The sequence below is a fragment of the Phyllostomus hastatus genome, unplaced genomic scaffold (genome assembly GCF_019186645.2).
Source record: "Phyllostomus hastatus isolate PE091 unplaced genomic scaffold, TTU_PhHast_1.1 phas_contig_152, whole genome shotgun sequence".
NCBI classification, from domain to species: Eukaryota; Metazoa; Chordata; class Mammalia; order Chiroptera; family Phyllostomidae; genus Phyllostomus; species Phyllostomus hastatus.
The window spans coordinates 15096233-15115837 of record NW_025333622.1 but is presented as its reverse complement, the minus strand read 5'-3'; the positions used below and the strand labels follow the sequence as shown (position 1 = coordinate 15115837).

At 38.4% G+C, this 19605-nt stretch overlaps 1 protein-coding gene across 10 annotated transcripts in view; it reads right to left on the bottom strand.

Annotated features, from left to right (window-relative positions):
• Positions 1-19605, bottom strand: part of ERC1 (ELKS/RAB6-interacting/CAST family member 1) — a 564233-nt gene that overhangs the window by 142678 nt on the left and 401950 nt on the right. The gene's annotated exons all lie outside the window — the stretch shown is intronic.

Here is a 19605-nt window from a genome sequence, read left to right as displayed (position 1 = left end):
CTATGCAGCAGAAAGAAAGAAGGAGCTCGCACCCTTCACAACAGCATGGATGGAACTGGAGAGCACTATGCTAAGTGAAATAAGCCAGGGGGTGAAAGACAAATACTGTATGATCTCACTATAAGTGGAACCTAATCAACAAAACAAACAAGCAAGCAAAATATAACTGGAGACATTGAAATAAAGGATAAACTCACAGTAACCAGAGGGGAGAGGGGAGGGGAATAATGGGGGAAACAGAGGGAGGGTTGTCAAGGAACATGTATAAAGGACACATGGACAAAGCCAAAGGGGGTAGCATCAAGGGTGGGAGGTGGGTATGGATGGGGTGGGGGGAAAATGGAGATAACTGTACTTGAACAACAATAAAAAAAAGAAAAAAATGAAAAAAGCATTCCTAGATATAGGTATATTTGAAAAGTAAACAAAGCTAATTTTTTTAAGGAAAATCTTGTCATGTATACACTTCACCCACTTAGCTCATTTTTTGATAACTATTCAGTTGCTTTCATGTAAAAGAAAGCATTAGGGAAACTGAAAACATTTTTATGCATAGAATGTACAACAAATTATAAATGTTAGTCAACAGTATTCAGAAACTCAGCCAACTGTTTTTGGGGCATTCTAAATGTTTATAATTCAATTCTTTTCATGTCATTAATGCAAATTAAATTTCTAGTCATGGCTTTATTTGGCAATGATCTGCATACTTTGACACAATAATTTAAACTTTACAGATTCCTTGTGGTTTAGCTAACTGCTTTTTGGTTACTATCCAGAAGGAAAAGAAGGTGGGGTTTGGTAGGGGGTGAACATGAGGAATTTACAAAATAATCAGAATGAAGTGGGTGAGCAATTAGTCTCACTGTCTAAAATGTGTTCCTCAATAGCTCATCTTTTATGTAAGTCATCTGTGAGAAGACAGATTTGATTTACCGGAACTATGTAAGTGACCTGAACTTATAACACAAGAAAATGTTGAATCTGAGAATGCACTGCCCAGGTTTAACTTTGCTTCCACCTTTGTTAAGATAATTATGCTTCGATTCAGGCATATGGAAGAGGTTTAATTTAGCCACAAATTGGAAGACTATCTTGAATATTCTGACAAGGATATTTTGTGTTCTGGATGGGTAGGTCTGGGGAACTCTGAACAAGGGAGGCTGTAGATTAGTTTACATTATGGAAATGAAGATTTGTTTAGTCTTTGCTGTTAGAAGGGAAGAAGAGTCTCAATGACTTCAGTATAGCTTTCCACTGTCCCACACTATTTAATTCTAAGATATGGCATTTGGTGTATTCCATGAAGTTCCAGTCAACACCAGAGGGATAGTGATGGTCTAAATATATCCACTGACCACTTGAAAAAAATATGTTAAGTGGTGAAATGAGCTTGAAGGTGAAGGAGTTCAAGATGGTGTCACAACACAGTTTCCTGTTGATTGCTAGCATCTGTTCCTTTTCAGGAAGCTCAAAGACTGACAAAGCTGAAGCGAGAAATATGCTTTGTCAATTAAGGTGCTGCGTTTCTGTGCACTGTGAGAATTACAAGTTAGCAGCAGGCAAACACAAGATGAATAAAGATAGACTATTTTAATTCAGTTATATTGAGTCATGAGCACCTTTGCTGAAATCAAGATAAAGTTGATGGGATCTCAGTTCCACTCTATGCTTAAGGAAAACATAATAGGAAATAGTAAAAATTATTCTATATTGTTGGAGACTCTTGACTAAATTCCAGATTCTTTTATAAGCGATATACTTGGGTCAGCTAGTGTGGTACCATTAATCTCTGGGGTAAAATGTCACATTCCCAAACAGTAACAGGTGACAATTCAGATTCTAAAATTTAAAATATGGGATATGGCACTAGAGGCTGAGCCACTGGCATACTGTCTTTTTAATAAGATACATTTGAAGTCTTTTTTGTTTTATATACAATTCAAATAGAAATTTTATATCTATTTATCTTACTGAGCATTGATAATATACTTTGAATTGCACAGAATCACACTTTCTCTCCCATATCCTGGGGCTCTCACCCTCTAAAAATCCTCTAATGGATGAACATACCACTTTCCTTCTTATTTTAAAAGTCTATTGACATTGATTTCTACACGTGTATGTGCCTAAAAAAGGGCAATTTATGGTCAAGAGAATAAAATGTTTTGATTATACTTTGTACTCATGGCACAGGCAGTTAGACAAGAGTGGAGCAAGGACAATGGGCACGGTACAGAAGGTCACCAGGCCAGAAAGCCCTGGGACCTACCTACAGGCAAAACTGGGAAAACAAGGACCTTGCAAGCAGGGTGACCTTTCCTTCCCTAGCACATCTCTAGTCATGCAGTAGACCCCCTTGGAGGAGGAACAAGGGGCTGAAGAGCGACCTCATTCAACTCTCAGGTGGGCCCTTGCACAACCACTCCCTTTGGCATTAACCAATAGGGATATCATCTGGGCCTCAGTTGTGTTTCAGCTCCAGGCCCAGAAAAGCAGCAAAGCCAGACAAGTGATGATTCCATGGCTGACATCAGGACCAGCTGCACTGACTAATGACCCCTACCCCGACACTTACCAATCAATAGAGACCATGGCCCTGGAAGGGCACACCTGGAAAGCTGATGAATATTTTATTGAGGTTCTCCCCTGAGATCTACCCTCAGATCTCTACCAGTATAAGCCCTAAGGAAAGAAGATCTAGCCTGGACCTCTCCCTGTGGAGCACACCCATGCCTTTCCCTGCCCCTTACCCCATGGTGTGTTGTCCTTGTCTCTCTTTCTCCTAGATTCAAATCACCCTTTCTTTTGCCTTTGTAACTTGTTTCCTGAGGCTATTTCTTTTGTGGCTCATTTCTACCTCTGTGACTTTCAAAATAAACTGTCTCTTAAAGTTTGAGGCTGGACTCTGAATTCTTTCTTAGAGCACAAGTACTGATGTTGCTGAACCAAGGTCTAAACCTGGTGCCATTTTTACCACCAGCACTTATATTCATGTAAACTCTGGATGATGTCAGTAACATTTATGGATATATTAACTTTTAGGTTTTACTTTTGTTTTTGGAAAGCAATAGAGGTAGTATTTTTTTCTTGACCCATAATTTTGCTAAATTTGAAATGGACACTATAAGGGAGAATAACCTCTTGAAAAACATTTGGAAGTCAGGCTAGAATATAAAAGTGAAATAGTAGCAATGGCAATGTAACTTCTGGGGAATAAGAAAAATTGTTGTTCCCTTAGTACACAGGTGGCAAACACAAGGCCCATGGGCCGAATCCAGCCCTCCACCTTGTTTTATCCGGCTGGCACCCTGTTTCTACCCAGTGGCAGTACCGAGCTCCTTGCGCCTAGTTAAGGAGTAGTTACATTTATAGAGTCCTAAAATTACGTTTGGCCCTTTGAAGGCCACCACGAGGCTGATGCAGCCCCTGGTGAAAATGAGTTTGACACCCCTGTCTTAATACATCTGATAGAAAAGACCATACTGTATATTTGTTGATCGTATGCAGTTAAGTTTTAATGACAGCGCTCAAAAGTGTGTACACTAAAAACTTAATGTTAAGGACAGATGGAATAGAATCCAGAGTGAAAAAGAGCAAATTGCGAAAACAAAACAAAACAAAACAAAACAAAAACTTATTTCAGTAGCTACCTACTCAACAAAACTGCTTCTCTGAGAAAAGATACTTTCTGATAAAATTAATATGCTTTCATTGAAGAAAAACTGAAAGATACAGAACACTATGAAAAAGAAAAAGCCCTGACCACTGTGGCTCAGGTGGATGGGCACTGTCCTGCAAAGTGAAAGGCTGTCGGTTGATTCCTGATCAGAGCCCATGCATGGGTTGTGAGTTCAGCCCCTGGTCGAGGCACATATGAGAGGTAATAGATCAACGTTTCTTTCTCACATTGATGTTTCTCTCCCTCCCTTCCTCTCTCTAAAAATAAATAAATAAAATTAAAAAAGAAAAAGAAAATAAAAATCTCAGGAATAGTTCCTTTTAAAATCAGAATCAGCTGCTTGAGATCTGGAATCCACCTACTCTAATTCTAATAATGGTTTGAAGAAAATGAACCTTGATGGGGATTAACAATTGACAACTAAAGGATATTCATAGAAAATGAAGAGTAGTTAGTGGAGCACATTCTGACTTCATTTCCCATGAGCCGCTAGGGAATGCTATAAGCAAATAAAATATATGGATGCCACAAACCCAGAGCAAAATAAAAACTTTGATGCTCCTCCTGTCAAATTACTCTCTTTGTCCTGTTAGGTTGTCTCCTCAGTTAAAAACAAAAATTGAAAATGTGGACAAAGAAACTTTTACACTGATTAGAAACCCCCAACTGCATGACTAACATGCCTTATTACCTGCATAATGAGTACATAGTAGCAAAAACCAGCTTTAAGTGAAGTGGTCTATTCACTCCATTCCCGATGCTTGAAGCTACCAGAACAGTTGAATCTGCCCCTTGACCTGCAAATTCTAATAGAATCAAGATGTCTCTAAAAGTATTCTGCTGTGGAATTTGAGCTTCAAGAAACAGTAAGACTGAAAAAATAAAGAAAGAAATAGTACCACCACCTCCCCTGTCCTCTTTGCCCTTCTGAGAAAATTTCAGAAATAGGAGGCAAATATCCAAGGCAAAAGCAGCTCAATTTTTTTTTTGATAATTGCTGAATCTTAGCTTTCTATCACTAGTCAATAAGAGATAGAATTAATATTGGAATGATGATGGTTAACAATTTAGGAGACTGCTAAATATGTGTGTGTGTGTACATGTTTAAGAGAAATGTATTGGGTTGGCCAAAAAGTTCATTCCGTTTTTTTCTGTAAGATGGTTCTAGTAGCGCTTAGTTGTCTTTAACTTTATGCAAAACAATTTCGTTAGATTTTATTGTGACAGCTGTCATATCAGTGCGCATTTAAAAAATATCAAAATTGGTAATTTTTTGTGCAACCATTTTAATATTTAAGATGGAAGAAAATTCACATTCAGTGTATTATACTTTATTATTTCAAGAAAGGTAAAAATGCAACTGAAACACAAGAAAGATTTGTGCGGTGTATGGCAGGGGTGTCGAACTCATTTTCACTGGGGGTCACATCAGCCTCGTGGTGCCCTTCAAAGGGACGAATGTAATTTTAGGACTCTATAAATGTAACTACTCCTTAACTAGGGACAAGGAGCTCAGCACTGCTGCCGGGTAGAAACAAGGTGCTGGGCTAAATAAAACAAGGTGAAGGGCTGGATTTGGCCTGTGGGCCTTGTGTTTGCCACCTGTGGTAACCAGTAGCTACCTACTCAATAAAATTGCTTCTTTGAATAAAGATACTTTCTGATAAAGTATCTTTATCACCTGTGGTGTATGGAGAAGGTGCTGTGACTGATACAACATGTCAAAAGTGGCTTGTGAAGTTTCTTGCTACTATTGGCATTTGGCCAAATAATTCTTTGCTGTGGGGCTGTCTTATGCATTGGGAGATGTTTAGCAGCACTCCTGGCCTCTTCTCACTAGAAGCCAAAAGCAGGAGATAGCCGACATACACAAAACATCCAAATCAGTAAAGTTATTCGTGAAAGTGAAAAATGTGTCTTCTATTTTATAGAAAAAACTAAACGGACTTTTTGGCCAATCCAATCAAGACATAGAAGAGTATGAAAGGATGCTTCCAGGGTTATTTTTCCCTCTTGCTCCAAATGGATGTTTCAAACTGAATGATTACATAATCATGTTTCATAAATTCCACAATCCTGAAAACATCAGGAAAGAGATAAAAGCAAGAATGAAATTAGTAGCTTTAGATGTATTATTATCATGGACATATAATCACAGTTTAATTTACTCCAATTTTAAGATAAATTTAAAACTTCCAGTCAAGATGGCAGCATTGGCAGACATGACTCACCTCTTCAAACAACCACATCAAAATTACAACTAAACTACAGAACAACCATCACTCAGAACCATCAGAGACTAAGTTGAACGGAAGTCTGACAACTACGGAATTAAAAAAACCACCAGATTAGTAGGAAGGGTGCAGATGCAGAATGGGCTGGTTCCTCACTCATGTGTGGTGGACAAAATTCAGGAGGGATGTCTCAGGAGTAAGGACTCCCAGCCCCACATCAGGACCCCCAGCTCAGGGTTCTAGTGCCAGGAAGATAAGACCCCACAACTTCTGGCTGCAAAACCCAGCAGGGAGTGAGCTAGTGGAAGAAACTGCAGGAGCCCCAAGCAGCTCCTCTTACAGAACCCACACAGGGACTCACCTATTCAGACTCACTTCCTCTGAGCTGTAGCACTAGGGTAGCAGATTGAAAGGCACCAGTGGTATACAGGGAAAAACCGAAATGTCTGTCATCAAGTTGAGCAGAGGCCAATGTCCCCTTTCTAAACCTTTGTCCCAGAGAGCTGGCAAGCTGGTGCCATATCTGAGACTCCATCAACCTGGCAAACACTATTGGACCTGTCTTGGGGACCCCCAGGGACAACCCCTCACCCAACTTATGGGCCCACCCAAGATGCTTTTCTGTATGAATGGCTGACCTTGGCTCAGGCTTCACAACTTCCTAAATCCTCAGGCAAGCAACAGCTGGCTTCAGTGAGCCCAGGGTCGGCACTAACAACAGCCAGATTAGATTCACAGCTTGGTTTAGCTTGAGAATCTCCAAGCCCAGGACAAGTAGCAGCCATCTCAGATTGCCTTACAGTTTAGGCAGGGTGGCTCCAGGGAAATGGATAGACAGAGCTTTTTGAAGGTTGCCAGATGGGAGGGGAGTGGAGGGGAATGGGGGAAGAAGTAGAAGTTGGTAGTTAGTATAGCCATGGGGATGTAAAATACAGTATAGGAAATGGAGTAACCAAAGAACTTATATGCATGACTCAAGGACATCAACAATGGTGAGGGGATTGCCTGAGGGAGTAGGGGAAGCTGGGTGGATGGGGGGGAGGGGAAAAATCAGGCAACTGTAACAGCATAATCAATAAAATATAATTTAAAAAAGATAAATTTAAAATCTAGGTTCTTTTTTAAAATGAAATTTACTAGGGTAACATCGGTTAACAAAATTATATAAATTACATATAAATACATGAAACTATTAAAATGACATATATTATACAATTGTATAATATGATGTCTACATGGTCTATTGTGTGGTCACCACCCAAAGCCTAGTGCCCTTCTGTCTGCATATATTTGACCCCTTTTACCCTTTTTTTCCTCTCCCTACCTCTTTTCCCTCGTGGTAACTACTCCTCTGTTGTCTGTATCTATGACTTTATTTTTTTCCTTGCTTTTATTGTTGTTCATTGCTCCCCTGATTCTGATGCCTCTTTTACTTGTTGCTTAACCAATTAACTATCCAGAGTGAGTTGTAAACTACTAGGATATCTCTCCACTCTTTCATCTCATTTATTACTCTTTTCTCCAAACTCCCACACAGACTTCCCACACAAATTCCCACTAAGAGTATGGCAGATATACATTAATTAAGCTCAGTGAAAACTGGACTATAGGTGATCCTATTGGGCAAGACTGACTGAAATGCCTGATAATTCAAACTTTGGTCCCTGAACATCTTATGAGCTCCTCTCTAGGTCACTTTTATTTAGAGACTCAGAAAAAAAATTTTAGTATATTTTATTGATTATGCTATTAGTTATCCTATTCCCCCCCTTCACTCCCCTCCACCTTGCACATCCCTCCCACCCACATTCCCCCGCTTTAGATCACATTCATTTGTCATACATGTAAGTTCTTTGGTTTCTACATTTCCCATACTATTCCTACCTCCCCTCTATCTATTATCTACCTACCATCTATGCTACTTATTCTCTGTACCTTTCCCCCCTCTCCCATTCCCCTGTTGATAACCCTCCATGTGATCTCCATTTCTCTGGTTCTGTTCCTGTTCTAGCTGTTTGCTTAGCTGTTTTTTTTTTTTTTTGTTTTAGGTGTGGTTGTTAATAATTGTGAGTTTGCTGTCATTTTACATCTTATTTTTCTTAGATAAATCCCTTTAACATTTCCTATAATACGGGCTTGGTGATGATGAACTCCTTTAACTTGACCTTATCTGAGAAGCACTTTATCTGCCCTTCCATTCTAAATGAAAGCTTTGCTGGATAGTGCAATCTGGGATGTAGGTCCTTGCCTTTCATGACTTGGAATACTTCTTTCCAGTCCCTTCTTGCCTGCAAGGTCTCTTTGGAGAAATCAGCTGACAGTCTGATGGGAACTCCTTTGTAGGTAACTGTCTCCTTTTCTCTTGCTGATTCTAGGATTCTCTGCTTAATTTTTATCTTGGGTAATGTAATTATGATGTGCCTTGGTGTGTTCCTCCTTGGGTCCAACTTCTTTGGGACTCTCTGAGCTTCCTGAATTTCCTTGACGTCTATTTCCTTTGCCAGATTGGGGAAGTTCTCCTTTATTGTTTGTTCAAATAACTTTTCCACTTGTTGCTCTTCCTCTTCTCCTTCTGGTACCCCTATAATCCAGATGTTGGAACATTTAAAGATGTCCTGGAGGTTCCTAAGCCTCTCCTCATTTTTTTGAATTCTTATTTCTTCATTTTTTCTGATTGAATGTTTCTTTCTTCCTTCTGGTCCACACTGTTGATTTGAGTCCCAGTTTCCTTCCCATCATCATTGGTTCCCTGTACATTTTCCTTTATTTCACTTAGCATATCCTTCATTTTTTTCATCTAATTTTTGACCAAATTCAATCAATTCTGTGAGCATCCTGATTACCAGTGTTTTGAACTGTGCATCTGATACGCTGACTACCTGTTTGTTGCTTAGTTGTATTTTTTCTGAAGCCTTGATCTGTTCTTTCACTTGGGCCTTTTTTTTTTTTTTGGTTTAGTCAAGCCTGTTAGACAGTGAGGGGCAGAGCCTTAGGTGTTCACCAGGGCAGGCCAACCCACATGGCTGCGTTGTGACGCTGTATGTGGGGGAGGGATTCAAGAAGGAACAACGGCGCTTGCTTCACTCTGCCGGCTTTCAATGACTTCCCCCCGCTTCCTACAAGCAAATTGGGCCCATCTGGTGCTGATTCCTGGGTGGGTGGGCTTGTGTACATTCTAGGACCCTGTGGGTCTCTCCAATGAACTCCCCTGTGAGCTGGCAGTTTCTTCCAGCACCTCAAACCTCACAGGTGTTTTCAATCAGTGGTTTGAGGCTTTATTTCTCCACACTGGGACCCTGGGTTGTTTGGTCTGTCTTGCTCCCCAGTTTCACCTGGTTTATCTGCATGCGAATGTAGGACCGCCTGGTCTGCTAGCCACCTTGCGCACAGCACCCCGTTCCACAATCCACCACCTCACTGGGTCCCCAGCAGCTGCCACCTTGCGCAGCTGGGGTACGCCAGCCACCGCTCTGCCAAGAGTCCTCTCTGCCCTGGCTGCCCAACTCCATCCCTTCTACTGATCTGGATGAAAGTGTATTCTTTAACTCCTTGGCTGTCAGACTTCCATACAGTTCGATTTTCTGTCAGTTCTGGTTGGTTTTTGTTTTTAAATTGTTGTTGTCCTTCTTTTGGTTGTGTGAGGAGGCACAGTATGTCTACCTACACCTCCATCTTGGCCAGAAGTCAAGACTCAGGAATATTTTAATGTAAAATGTCAACACCAAATAAAGTATAACATGCACCATAACAAATTTCCGTTTTAATGTTAATTACTGTATTCCTAGGTACATAGGCTGACAGCATTTATTTAATTTGATTTCTTCTTTGCTCCCCATGACCAATATTCAAGTTTTGTTGGTTCTTCCTACGTAGTTTTTAATGACCACCTGCTTGTATCTTCTGCATGTTCGTTATCATAGACACTTCTGTACTTTAATTTGGGCCTAAATTATTCTTAAAACCCATTCTCTGATCTCCCCATCATTCCATACTGTCCTATTCCTCCAATGTCATTTTTTATTAGGTTTCTTACAACACCAAATGCTTTTGTCCCAATATCTGACCACTTACAATTTTCTATCTGTTTTTTCTTCACTGTCCACCAAGGGCACTGTGTCACTGAGTTACTTGTTTTCACTTAGGTTTAAGCTATTTTCTCTACTAAGATGCCTGTAGCTTTCTCTTGCCTGACTGCTGATTTCTCTCTCTTTAGCATTTCCTTTCACAGTTTAGAGTATGTTAAACAGGCATTTGCTCTGTAATTGTCCATCAGTTCTTCTACAGGTTCAGTGTCTGCTTTCCCAACTATGTTATGTTTAAGGGTCTGCAAAATTTTTTTTTTGCTGTTTCTATGAGTTATTTTGGCCTTTTGATTTATTAGCTTGCTAATTTAAAAAATTTAAAAAGCTTTAATTGTGGTAAAATACACATAAAATTTACCATCTTAACCATTTTTTAGTGTACAGTTCAGTTGTGCAACCAGTCTTCAGAACTCTTTTCGTCTTACAACATGATAAGTAGGTATTTAAAAAGGTTATCAAAAAACTGTGTAAACAATTTTGTTTAGAGTAGTGTGTTATTAACTGTAGGATTGCAATATAAATAATGAGAGGAGGCAGTAAATGATAAGTACCGATAAATCACATGGGCAGGAAATACTGAAATACCATAGTGGACAAAGACATCACTGTAAGATAAGGATGGGGAATAGAGATGAGCCTTATTTTGACAGAAATAATAAGAAAGACAGCGACAGTGGGGCGGGTACAAGCACATGTCAAGTTTGAGGACACACTGCCTAACTACATTAGAGCATGCCTACAGGGAAAGGAAAGAGGGAGGGAGAAGCTGCAAGTGTCGCTTTGAATCTGAGTGCAGATGGTCTGGAATGGCAGTAAGGGATAAATACAGATTGAAATTCCAAAGGGTTCTAACCAGAGCCTGGTAGACAAAGGGTACACAAAATGCTGACTAAGAAATAATTTGCTTTTGAAGACAGAAGCCTGAGTTCCAGAACAGTAAAGCAAGGTTTTAGAAAGATGGCCTTGGAGGCAAAGAGGAGAGACCAGATGATTCGGAAAGCAGAAAGGTTCAGATGCTACTGCTAGAGACTTATTATGACCACAATTCGTTTTTTAAAATTATTTTTATTTTATTTTTCCCATTACCATTAGGTCACTTTATACCCTCACCCCCTGTAATCACCACACTGTTGTCCATGTTCATGAGTCCTTTTTCCTTTTTGCTCAATCCTTCCACCCCTCCCCTACCCCTTGGCTATCTGGAATTCTTATGTTACAAATGTTATTTTTAAAGAACAAACAATAAAATGCTGCTGTCTGACTCCTGGATCATAGACAGGACTATAATAAACTGCTGTACTATTCAATAAATATGAAACACAAGTAGAGCATTTATGTGTTGATGCTGGAACATAAGTTTTAAATGTCACCAAATATAGACTGTCATGGGGCATTTGACCCAATGATGCGCAATGGGTCCTGGCTAGTACAGCGTTCTGCAGCAAAGCAGCAAGGCCTCTGCATGGCTCAATTCTGAATCCTCTGAATGACTGCTTGCCTTGTGTCTCCTGAAACAAAAGAATCTGATCTATATTAAGGAATACACCGACACCAGAATTGACAGAAAAGTGATCTCAATATGGACTGACTTATTTTTTAGAAGTTCTTCAAAAGAATCAAAATTAACATCACAAAGGCAGATACTGGTGGTTAGTTCAGCTCAGCAAATGAGTTTGATTGCACAAAACTGTGTGGAAATCTGTATTCAGTTTTTATTCCAACTTTTTCTGAAAAACAAAAACCAAAACCCCACAAACATTTTTGATATATTGAACCCACTACAGGTTACGGCTGCCTGCTTCCCAAACTGGCAAGAAACTGATGTTTGTATCTGTATTTGTTAGAAACAACAAAAGCTTCCATTTTTCCATTTGCTTAAAAAATACAAAGATTTGTTCTCCTATGTTTAAAAAAAATAACTGTAATCTCATCTGCAAAGAAATAAAATGCAGAGCTGTGCTTGCCAGGGAAGGGAGTGAGGGCTGCAGGATGACTGGAAAGGGACGCGGGAACTTTTTGGGAATGCATCGCAGGCTCGACTGTGGTGGCCATTAAACATACGGCACACAGAGCTGTCAGAACTCACCATCGTGTACACTGAAAATGCATGCTTGTTATTGTATGTACATTATAACTCAATAAAGTTATTTTTTAAATTTCTAGAAATCTGTCTCTCATTCAGTCATGTTGGATGAGGAGGTGGTGGTGGCAAGAACGGGGAGCAGAGGGACTGAGCAGGTAAGAAAGGCCTGAGAAGCACTGACAAGACGTGTGACTAGCAGCGGGCTCACTGTGGCCCTGGTGCTCCTCCTTACTGAGTCTGGTTCCAAACTCTGATATACCACCATGGCTTCGGTGCTGCTTGCTGGCTTGGATCCAACTTGGAACTTCTGTTAAATGTCATTTATTGTGACACTGAAGATACGTTCAAGGAACAGGAGGTGATGTTTATAGGAGCTCCAATATTTGGTTAAACTTGAAATAAATATCTGATTACAGAAAAACCTGTCCAATCTCCTATAGGGCTGTAAGACAATGATGCCCTGAAGAAGTACTAGCAACAGAATAATGCGATTTTGAGATAAAGGGTCTAAAATAAAGAAAGAACCTCATGGGAAAAATGGTATGGCTTCATTTCAAGAAATACTGGAATCCAACTCCACTTCCATGAGTATTTTAAATAAAATTGAGCTTCCTTGACTTTAAACAAGGACATTCTTTCTACTTGCCACCTACCCTGCCCCCACCCCCATGTTTCATACAAAGAGTCATCTATTAGTTTTATCCATCACTGTGCTGATTATTAGCTGACAAGTAAATGCCTTTCAAAAACTATACCTTTAGCTTTTTTATGGATAGTCACTGTCTTATAAATGATGCATTATGCAGTCCAATGTTCCAGAATTTTGCTTTCCAGGAGGCACTTTTGTAAAACAAATTTCATGAAAGATTTTCACTCCTGCTGCCTGGGATACAATATGGTAGTGAGCCATCTTGGATTATGTTGGATGGGGTAATAACCCAGGCAGGGCAAAGCAGCATGGCAGGATGTCCCTGAACCTTGGGTAACTTCACAGAGCAGAATTACAATACCAGTTTGAACCCTTACAGGAAAGAGACATAAGTTCATACATGGTGTACTCTGTGATTTTTGTTAAAGCAGGTGAACATATATCCAAATTAGTCTTTGAAAAAAGTTTTAAATTTGTTTAGCATTTTGTATACATTAGGCAAGGTCTATGAAGTCTATAAATAGTAAAATAGACAATATAAATGAAATCTAAAAATCTGAAGAGAAATTACAGAGATCAAAATTAGCCTCAGGATACATTCTTGAAGAAAAAAAAAAAGCTAGAAGAGAAAGGAATACCTTGTTAAGATAATGTCTGCCCATTTGGTATGTCATTTTAGTTATTGATTAGAATAAAATCCACCAGAAATTTATAGGATCCACATTAATTTGTAAAATAATGACACATCATAGCTTTCTTTAAAAGAAATCTAGAACTATAAAATCAGTAAACTACCAAATTTTATGTAAAATGCACCTCTATGTATTCTCCATGTTTGAGGATTCTAGTTGATATATCTTTTGTGATACCCAAATATGTAGAGACCATTGTTCCTTCAATACATTATGCAGGAAGCTACAATTTATGGTGAAATATTATACCAGGAAGAAAAACAATATTATCTACATAGGAGGCTTGGGCTATACTCTGTACAGTCCCAGTTTATTACAGTGAGTTGTCTCCATCTCTGGTTTAGTGTAGAAGTGATCCCTGGATTCTACCTAAATGACCACCTATTTCCAGAGAAAAGTCATACAACTAAAGAACATGTGTTTTATTTGATTGATTGCTCAGGCCCTCACCATGCTACAATTATTGATACACATCTGAAAGAAAAAAAAAGCCTCCATGACACTATTTGCTCTTGAAGCTCCTATGCCTTTCTTTTCCCCTCCTGGTCAAAAAGTTTTTAGGACTAATGACAGTTCTGAATTCCTGACTCCCAGATGGTAGAACAAAGACCCATCAGCTTCCTTATCTACTAGAAAATCACTCCCAAACACCAGAACAACAAAACCAGAAACAAACTCTATGTTTAATGATATGAGCAGATTTATGTTGTGACAAAAAGTATAATATAAAAAGAGAAAATGGATAAGGAAATTCTTAGCACATGAAAATCAATCCAAAGTGCCTATTGAGGGAAATATCTATGAAAGGGAAGTAGATTCATTTGTGGAATACAAAAAGTGCTCAGGAATAATTAGGTTGGCTCTGGCAGGGTAGGTCAATTGGTTAGAATGTTGTCCCAATCCACTGAGGTTGTGGGTTCAATCCTTGGTCAGGGCACATACAAGAAGCAACCGATGAATGCATAAGTAAGTATAATAACAAATTGATGTTTTTCTATTTCTTTCTAAAAAAATCAGTAAACTAAAAAAATTAGGTCAATAGCTGTGGCTAGTTGTATAACTCAGAAAAAAATCAGACTTGTTTTACAAACAGTATTCTCAAATACAAAATTATTAAAAATGGAAGGCAGAGTTTTACTCCTGATCTACTGAATTTGAATTTCAGCAGATGAGCACCTACCCTTTGAAGAAGCTCTCCAGGTAAATTAGAGATCCAGTACTTTATGGAAAGATAAACTAATATCAAAGACAAAGAGTAGGGTATTAGGTATGCCTGATTCTCCACATCCCTGCCAAGACTGGGTTTTTAGCAATTGTATTTACTTTTCCTAATTCAAAAAGTAGTTACAAAACCTACCAATCCCATAGTAAAAATGATCAACTATTCTGAACTGTTAAAATTCTGATGATATTGCAGACACTCATAATACTGAGTGTAACTAGACAGAAATATCATGCAGAGATAAGTTCTGTGGTGTGGTTCTAGCCAAGAGACTGAAAAAAAGTTTAGGCAAGTATCTCAGAATGTATTCATAGGCAAATTTCCTCCTATCTTCAGAGCACGGGCCATCACAAGATAGATAGGTGAATTTAGGATCTTTTGCTTTCTAAATCTCTGCCTTCAGTAACAGCTGGCAAGCCAAGGGAGTTTTTGTCAGGGATTTACTCAAATCCTATCAAAATCTCTAGTGAATATGTCTTAAACCCATGGATTTGTGTTGGGAGGTCTGGGGGGGAAAACAGCTTAGCATGAACTGTAAGAGATGAAGCTAAGTGGTGGGTTCACAGTAACATCTGGGGATAATGTGTACAAGAAAGATTTATACAGGTCTTTTCTTTCATTTTGTCATTACTGTTTCCCAATAGTATGTCCTTTCTGCGTCATGTATGATAGTATAATATGAACACAAAAGTTTCAGAATACAAACTTCACTTACAAAAATGTACTCCGTTCAAAATAAGGTATACCTGTCATTCTTATACTCACACTTTTGGGCTATACCAGTGATTTTCAACTTGTGTGCTGCAAGAATTTTTAGCACATTCGATACTTGACTATTTAGTCAGGGGTACTGACCCTCTTTTCCCTTAGAAAATAAAATTTAAAAAAATGACAAGAGCCAACACAACAATAGCTGTCTGGTATGAATGAATCAAAATTATACCATTTTGGGGGGTCAGGTCAGCAAAAACTACATTTTTAGGCATTACACAGCATTTTAGTAATTAGTTTGTGTGCGCCATGAGATGAAAGAGGTTGAAAATTGCTGGACTATACTATTTATTATGTCTTCTTTTCTTAGGAAGGCTATGTTTCCAAAGGAAAATAAAATCTTCTTACATTGTTTCTAAGAACTCAAACTCCAGAATACACCCATTTATTTAGATGTCTGTTTTAAGAATTATTGAATGCTTTAAGCAATTAATCTATGCACTCTGTCACTGTCCCACTGTTTATATAACCTTTTCCAGTCATAGATGGATCACATGTCCACACCAGCTGTCCACACTCTATTACTGGGAGGCCTTTCTTGCCCTTTCTTTAGCTTGCACTGCATTCCAAGTCTCTTTGCTATGATATTTGCTAGAAGAATGCCAATGGTATCACGACACTAATTCTCCACTTTCTAGCACAATCAAGGGCTAAATGTCTTGATTTCAAAATAGCCGACATTATGCTGTACATCTAACATTTGGAGATGTGGTACTCTGCTTGGCAAAAAGAAATTAGACATTGTTCCAAAGAGTAAATATCCCAGATAGTCTTCAAGCTGGATATGAGGCATATGAAAGCTTTAGGGATATATAGGCATGACTGGGCTGGACTATTGAGATCTTGACAAAGTAGATGAAAACAAACTCTGTAATTCAGTACCTGCCTGTATCAATGATGATTCAACAATTCCATCACTCACTTGTTATCAATTTGTTGGCAAAAGTATAAGAACTCCACTCTTATACAGGTTGGAATGAAACATCTGGTGGTGTATTCTGTAGAAATGGGCAAGTGACTATGCTTGCATTTGGTAGATGAATTATTATTGTTGTTAGCTGGGATGATCCCATCTTCTCTGTATCCTCCCTTAGACTCTAGCTGTTTGTCAAATGCCAGACACAATTTAGAAAGCATAATTTTTACACTGATTTTTCATGTATATGTGTCACAGTTACAGTAGGTATAAAAAATGAGAAAGGCAGGTCTTCTGTAAAAGTAATTAAAAAATGACATTTTTCTGCATAGCAACGTTATTATTTAATAAGAAAATATGCTAAAAAATAGCAAAGCAATAACCATCACTGCCTGAGTCACACACATTTACTTCTCAAAGATACAAAAAGTGACAATTGAAAATATTATTTTGAGACAAGTTTTATAATTTTACTACATGTAAACTAAATTTTTTAAAAACTTTAAAACTTTGCATGGTATTTTCATAAGTATAATAAAGATGTGAAAACTGCGGAAAATAACTGTTACTGCTTGTATTTTGCATGTAACCTCTGGAAATTTTCCTCCTCGACTGGATATTTTATGTCTCTTAGAGCACCTCTATTTTGTCTCATGTGACACCAAAGCACACATTTTTCACATTTCTCAAAGATGATCAATGGTATGAACATTTACCATGTTCCCTTTCAACTCAGCCAATCTCTGGCTCAGCTGCAGTGCCTAACTGGTGCCTTCCTTAGAGCAGTAATTCCATTTTCCAAATTGCCACTCTCTGATCAGAGCAAAAATAATAAAGACAAGATAATTTTTCTTATTGTTTCCATAACCAAATTGTCACCCATAGCACGCAGTTATTCTCTCGGTCAGTGTTTCTCAAAAGTTATTCCGCAGAAGAATGGCAAGAGATGTTGACAAATGTCCCATGAAAAAAGATTTCCATCGTCCAGTAGGAGGAACATTGGGCATAACTGCACACTGGTGCACAACTTATAAGAGCTTTTTATGGTACAGGCTACAGGTGTTCCACAGGAGGCTGTCTTTTAAAGACTAAATGACTGCTCTCAGGCCAAATCTGGTCCACCACCTGTTCATGTACCTCCCACTAGCAAAGAATGGCTTTTATATTTTTAGATGGTTGAAGGAAAAAAAATATTTTGTGATGTTATAAATACTATTTTGTGAAAATTACTTGAAATTCAAATTTCAGTGTCTATAAATAACATTTCAACAGAATGCAAACACACTAATTTGTTTATGGATTTTCTATGGCTGTTTTAATGCTGCGACAGGAAATTTGAGAGCCTGTTACAGAGACTGAATGGTCCACAAAGCCCAATATATTAACTGTCTGGCTTTTTACAGAAAAAGTTTGCTAACACTGTTATAAACCACTTTCCAAACTTACTTGACCACGAAGCACTACTTCTTCATTTTCTGGGTGGAACACTAATTCACAACTTGATGTATACTAGTATTCCAAGAAAAGAAATTGGAAAGTGGTGATTTAAGGCTAAGCCAGTGGTTCCTTAAAAAAACTGAATAAAAGAGTTTGAATGAAGTGGGTAGAAATTCACCATGATCAACAGTTCCAGCATAATTACTCTAGAGCCAGATACTCTGCTAAGCACTTTACGTGGATTAATTTAATCCTTACAACAACCTTAAGAAATTGAGAGAGGACATATTTAGTAGGCAGTTGTATTGATGGGCCTGGAGCCGGCCCTGAGATGTGGATATGGGAATGATCATCACAGAAGGTAGTTGAAATAACAGGAATGCATGAGAACACCAAGGTCAGAGGAGGAGCACACAGTAGGGGTAAAAGAAAAGTTTATAAAGACCTGAGAGGGAACCGTCTTAGAGGTAGAAGAAGGAAGAGAATGGCGTTCTTAAAGCCAGGGAAAGAAAGTTTTAAGAAACAAGAAGAGATCAAATACTTTAAATTGCAGACAAGCCAAGACAAAGAATGCAAAATTTCCATAGGACTTAGCTTTTAGAATGTTACTTTGGGAAAGCAGTTTCAGTCCTGAGAGCAAAAGCCACACTGAAAAAAGTTAAGAAACAAACAGCAGTAAAAAAGTGGAGAAGGATCAAAAATTAATCTTTCAAGATCACAGAGAACAAAACTAGAACCACATACCCTAAGAACAGCAGAAGACCTCACAGATCAACTCCATCCATGAAAATCATTGCTTGATTTTGTTGTATCATATTCCTATCAAGTTCCTCTCCAGCCTACTTTTAAACACATTTTAAGACATGGTACTCTATTGTAAAGCAGCATATACTAGCATAACAACCTAACTCTTAGAAATGGTTCATAAAATTAATCTTGAAAGCTATCTTTTAATCTCCTTAGTTCTATGCCATTAGGCCACATTGAGATAGCAGTCTTTTACATGACTGTGAATAAAATATTTGGAAACACTATCCTCTCTCTGTACTGTGTTAAACAATTATTTGCAGAAGGTTTGATCAAAGCACTGTGGCTTAATTTAGGTCTTCCCTAAGCCCACGTAACTGAAAAAGTCTTAGACAGGTGACCTATAGGAACTGACATTAGATGGGCTGATTTGGTGATGAATTTCTAAGATAACCAAATATGTCAAGATATTTTATTTAAAGCAATCTGTAAGCTGTATCTCATGTGAAGTCTATTCTTAAAACCTCAGTTAAACAGAGTCGACAAACATTAGAACGCCTGCCTTGATTAATTTGGGAGAACAAAGTAAGGCTTGGGAAATTAGCATAAAAAGTATAAGCAAGAAATGTGGAACTTCAATAGTTCTTTCATGATTAGACTGACAGGAAATTTAACAGGGATTAAAACATTACATTATTTGAGACTGTTCCTGCTTGACTCAGATGAAGCAAAATGAAATGACCTCCTGTGAATTGTATAATAGCTTCCAAGGGTCTTATAATCATCTCCTGATTGGCTAGAAGTTTGGACATCTTTTCTATAGTAGTTTTATGGCTATCTCTGCAGAGTAGCAGTCATTAATACACCATATCTCTGCTACTACTGTAGCAAGTTAAGGAAACTGAAACCGTTTCTTTCTGCTTTTGAGATTCTCTCCTTATTTTTAACCTTGGGTAATATAATTATGATGTGCCTTGGTGTGTTCCTCCTTGGGTCCAACTTCCTTGGGAATCTCTGGGTTTCCTGGACTTCCTGGAAGTCTATTTCCTTTGCCAGATTGTGGAAGTTCTCCTTTATTATGTTTTCAAAT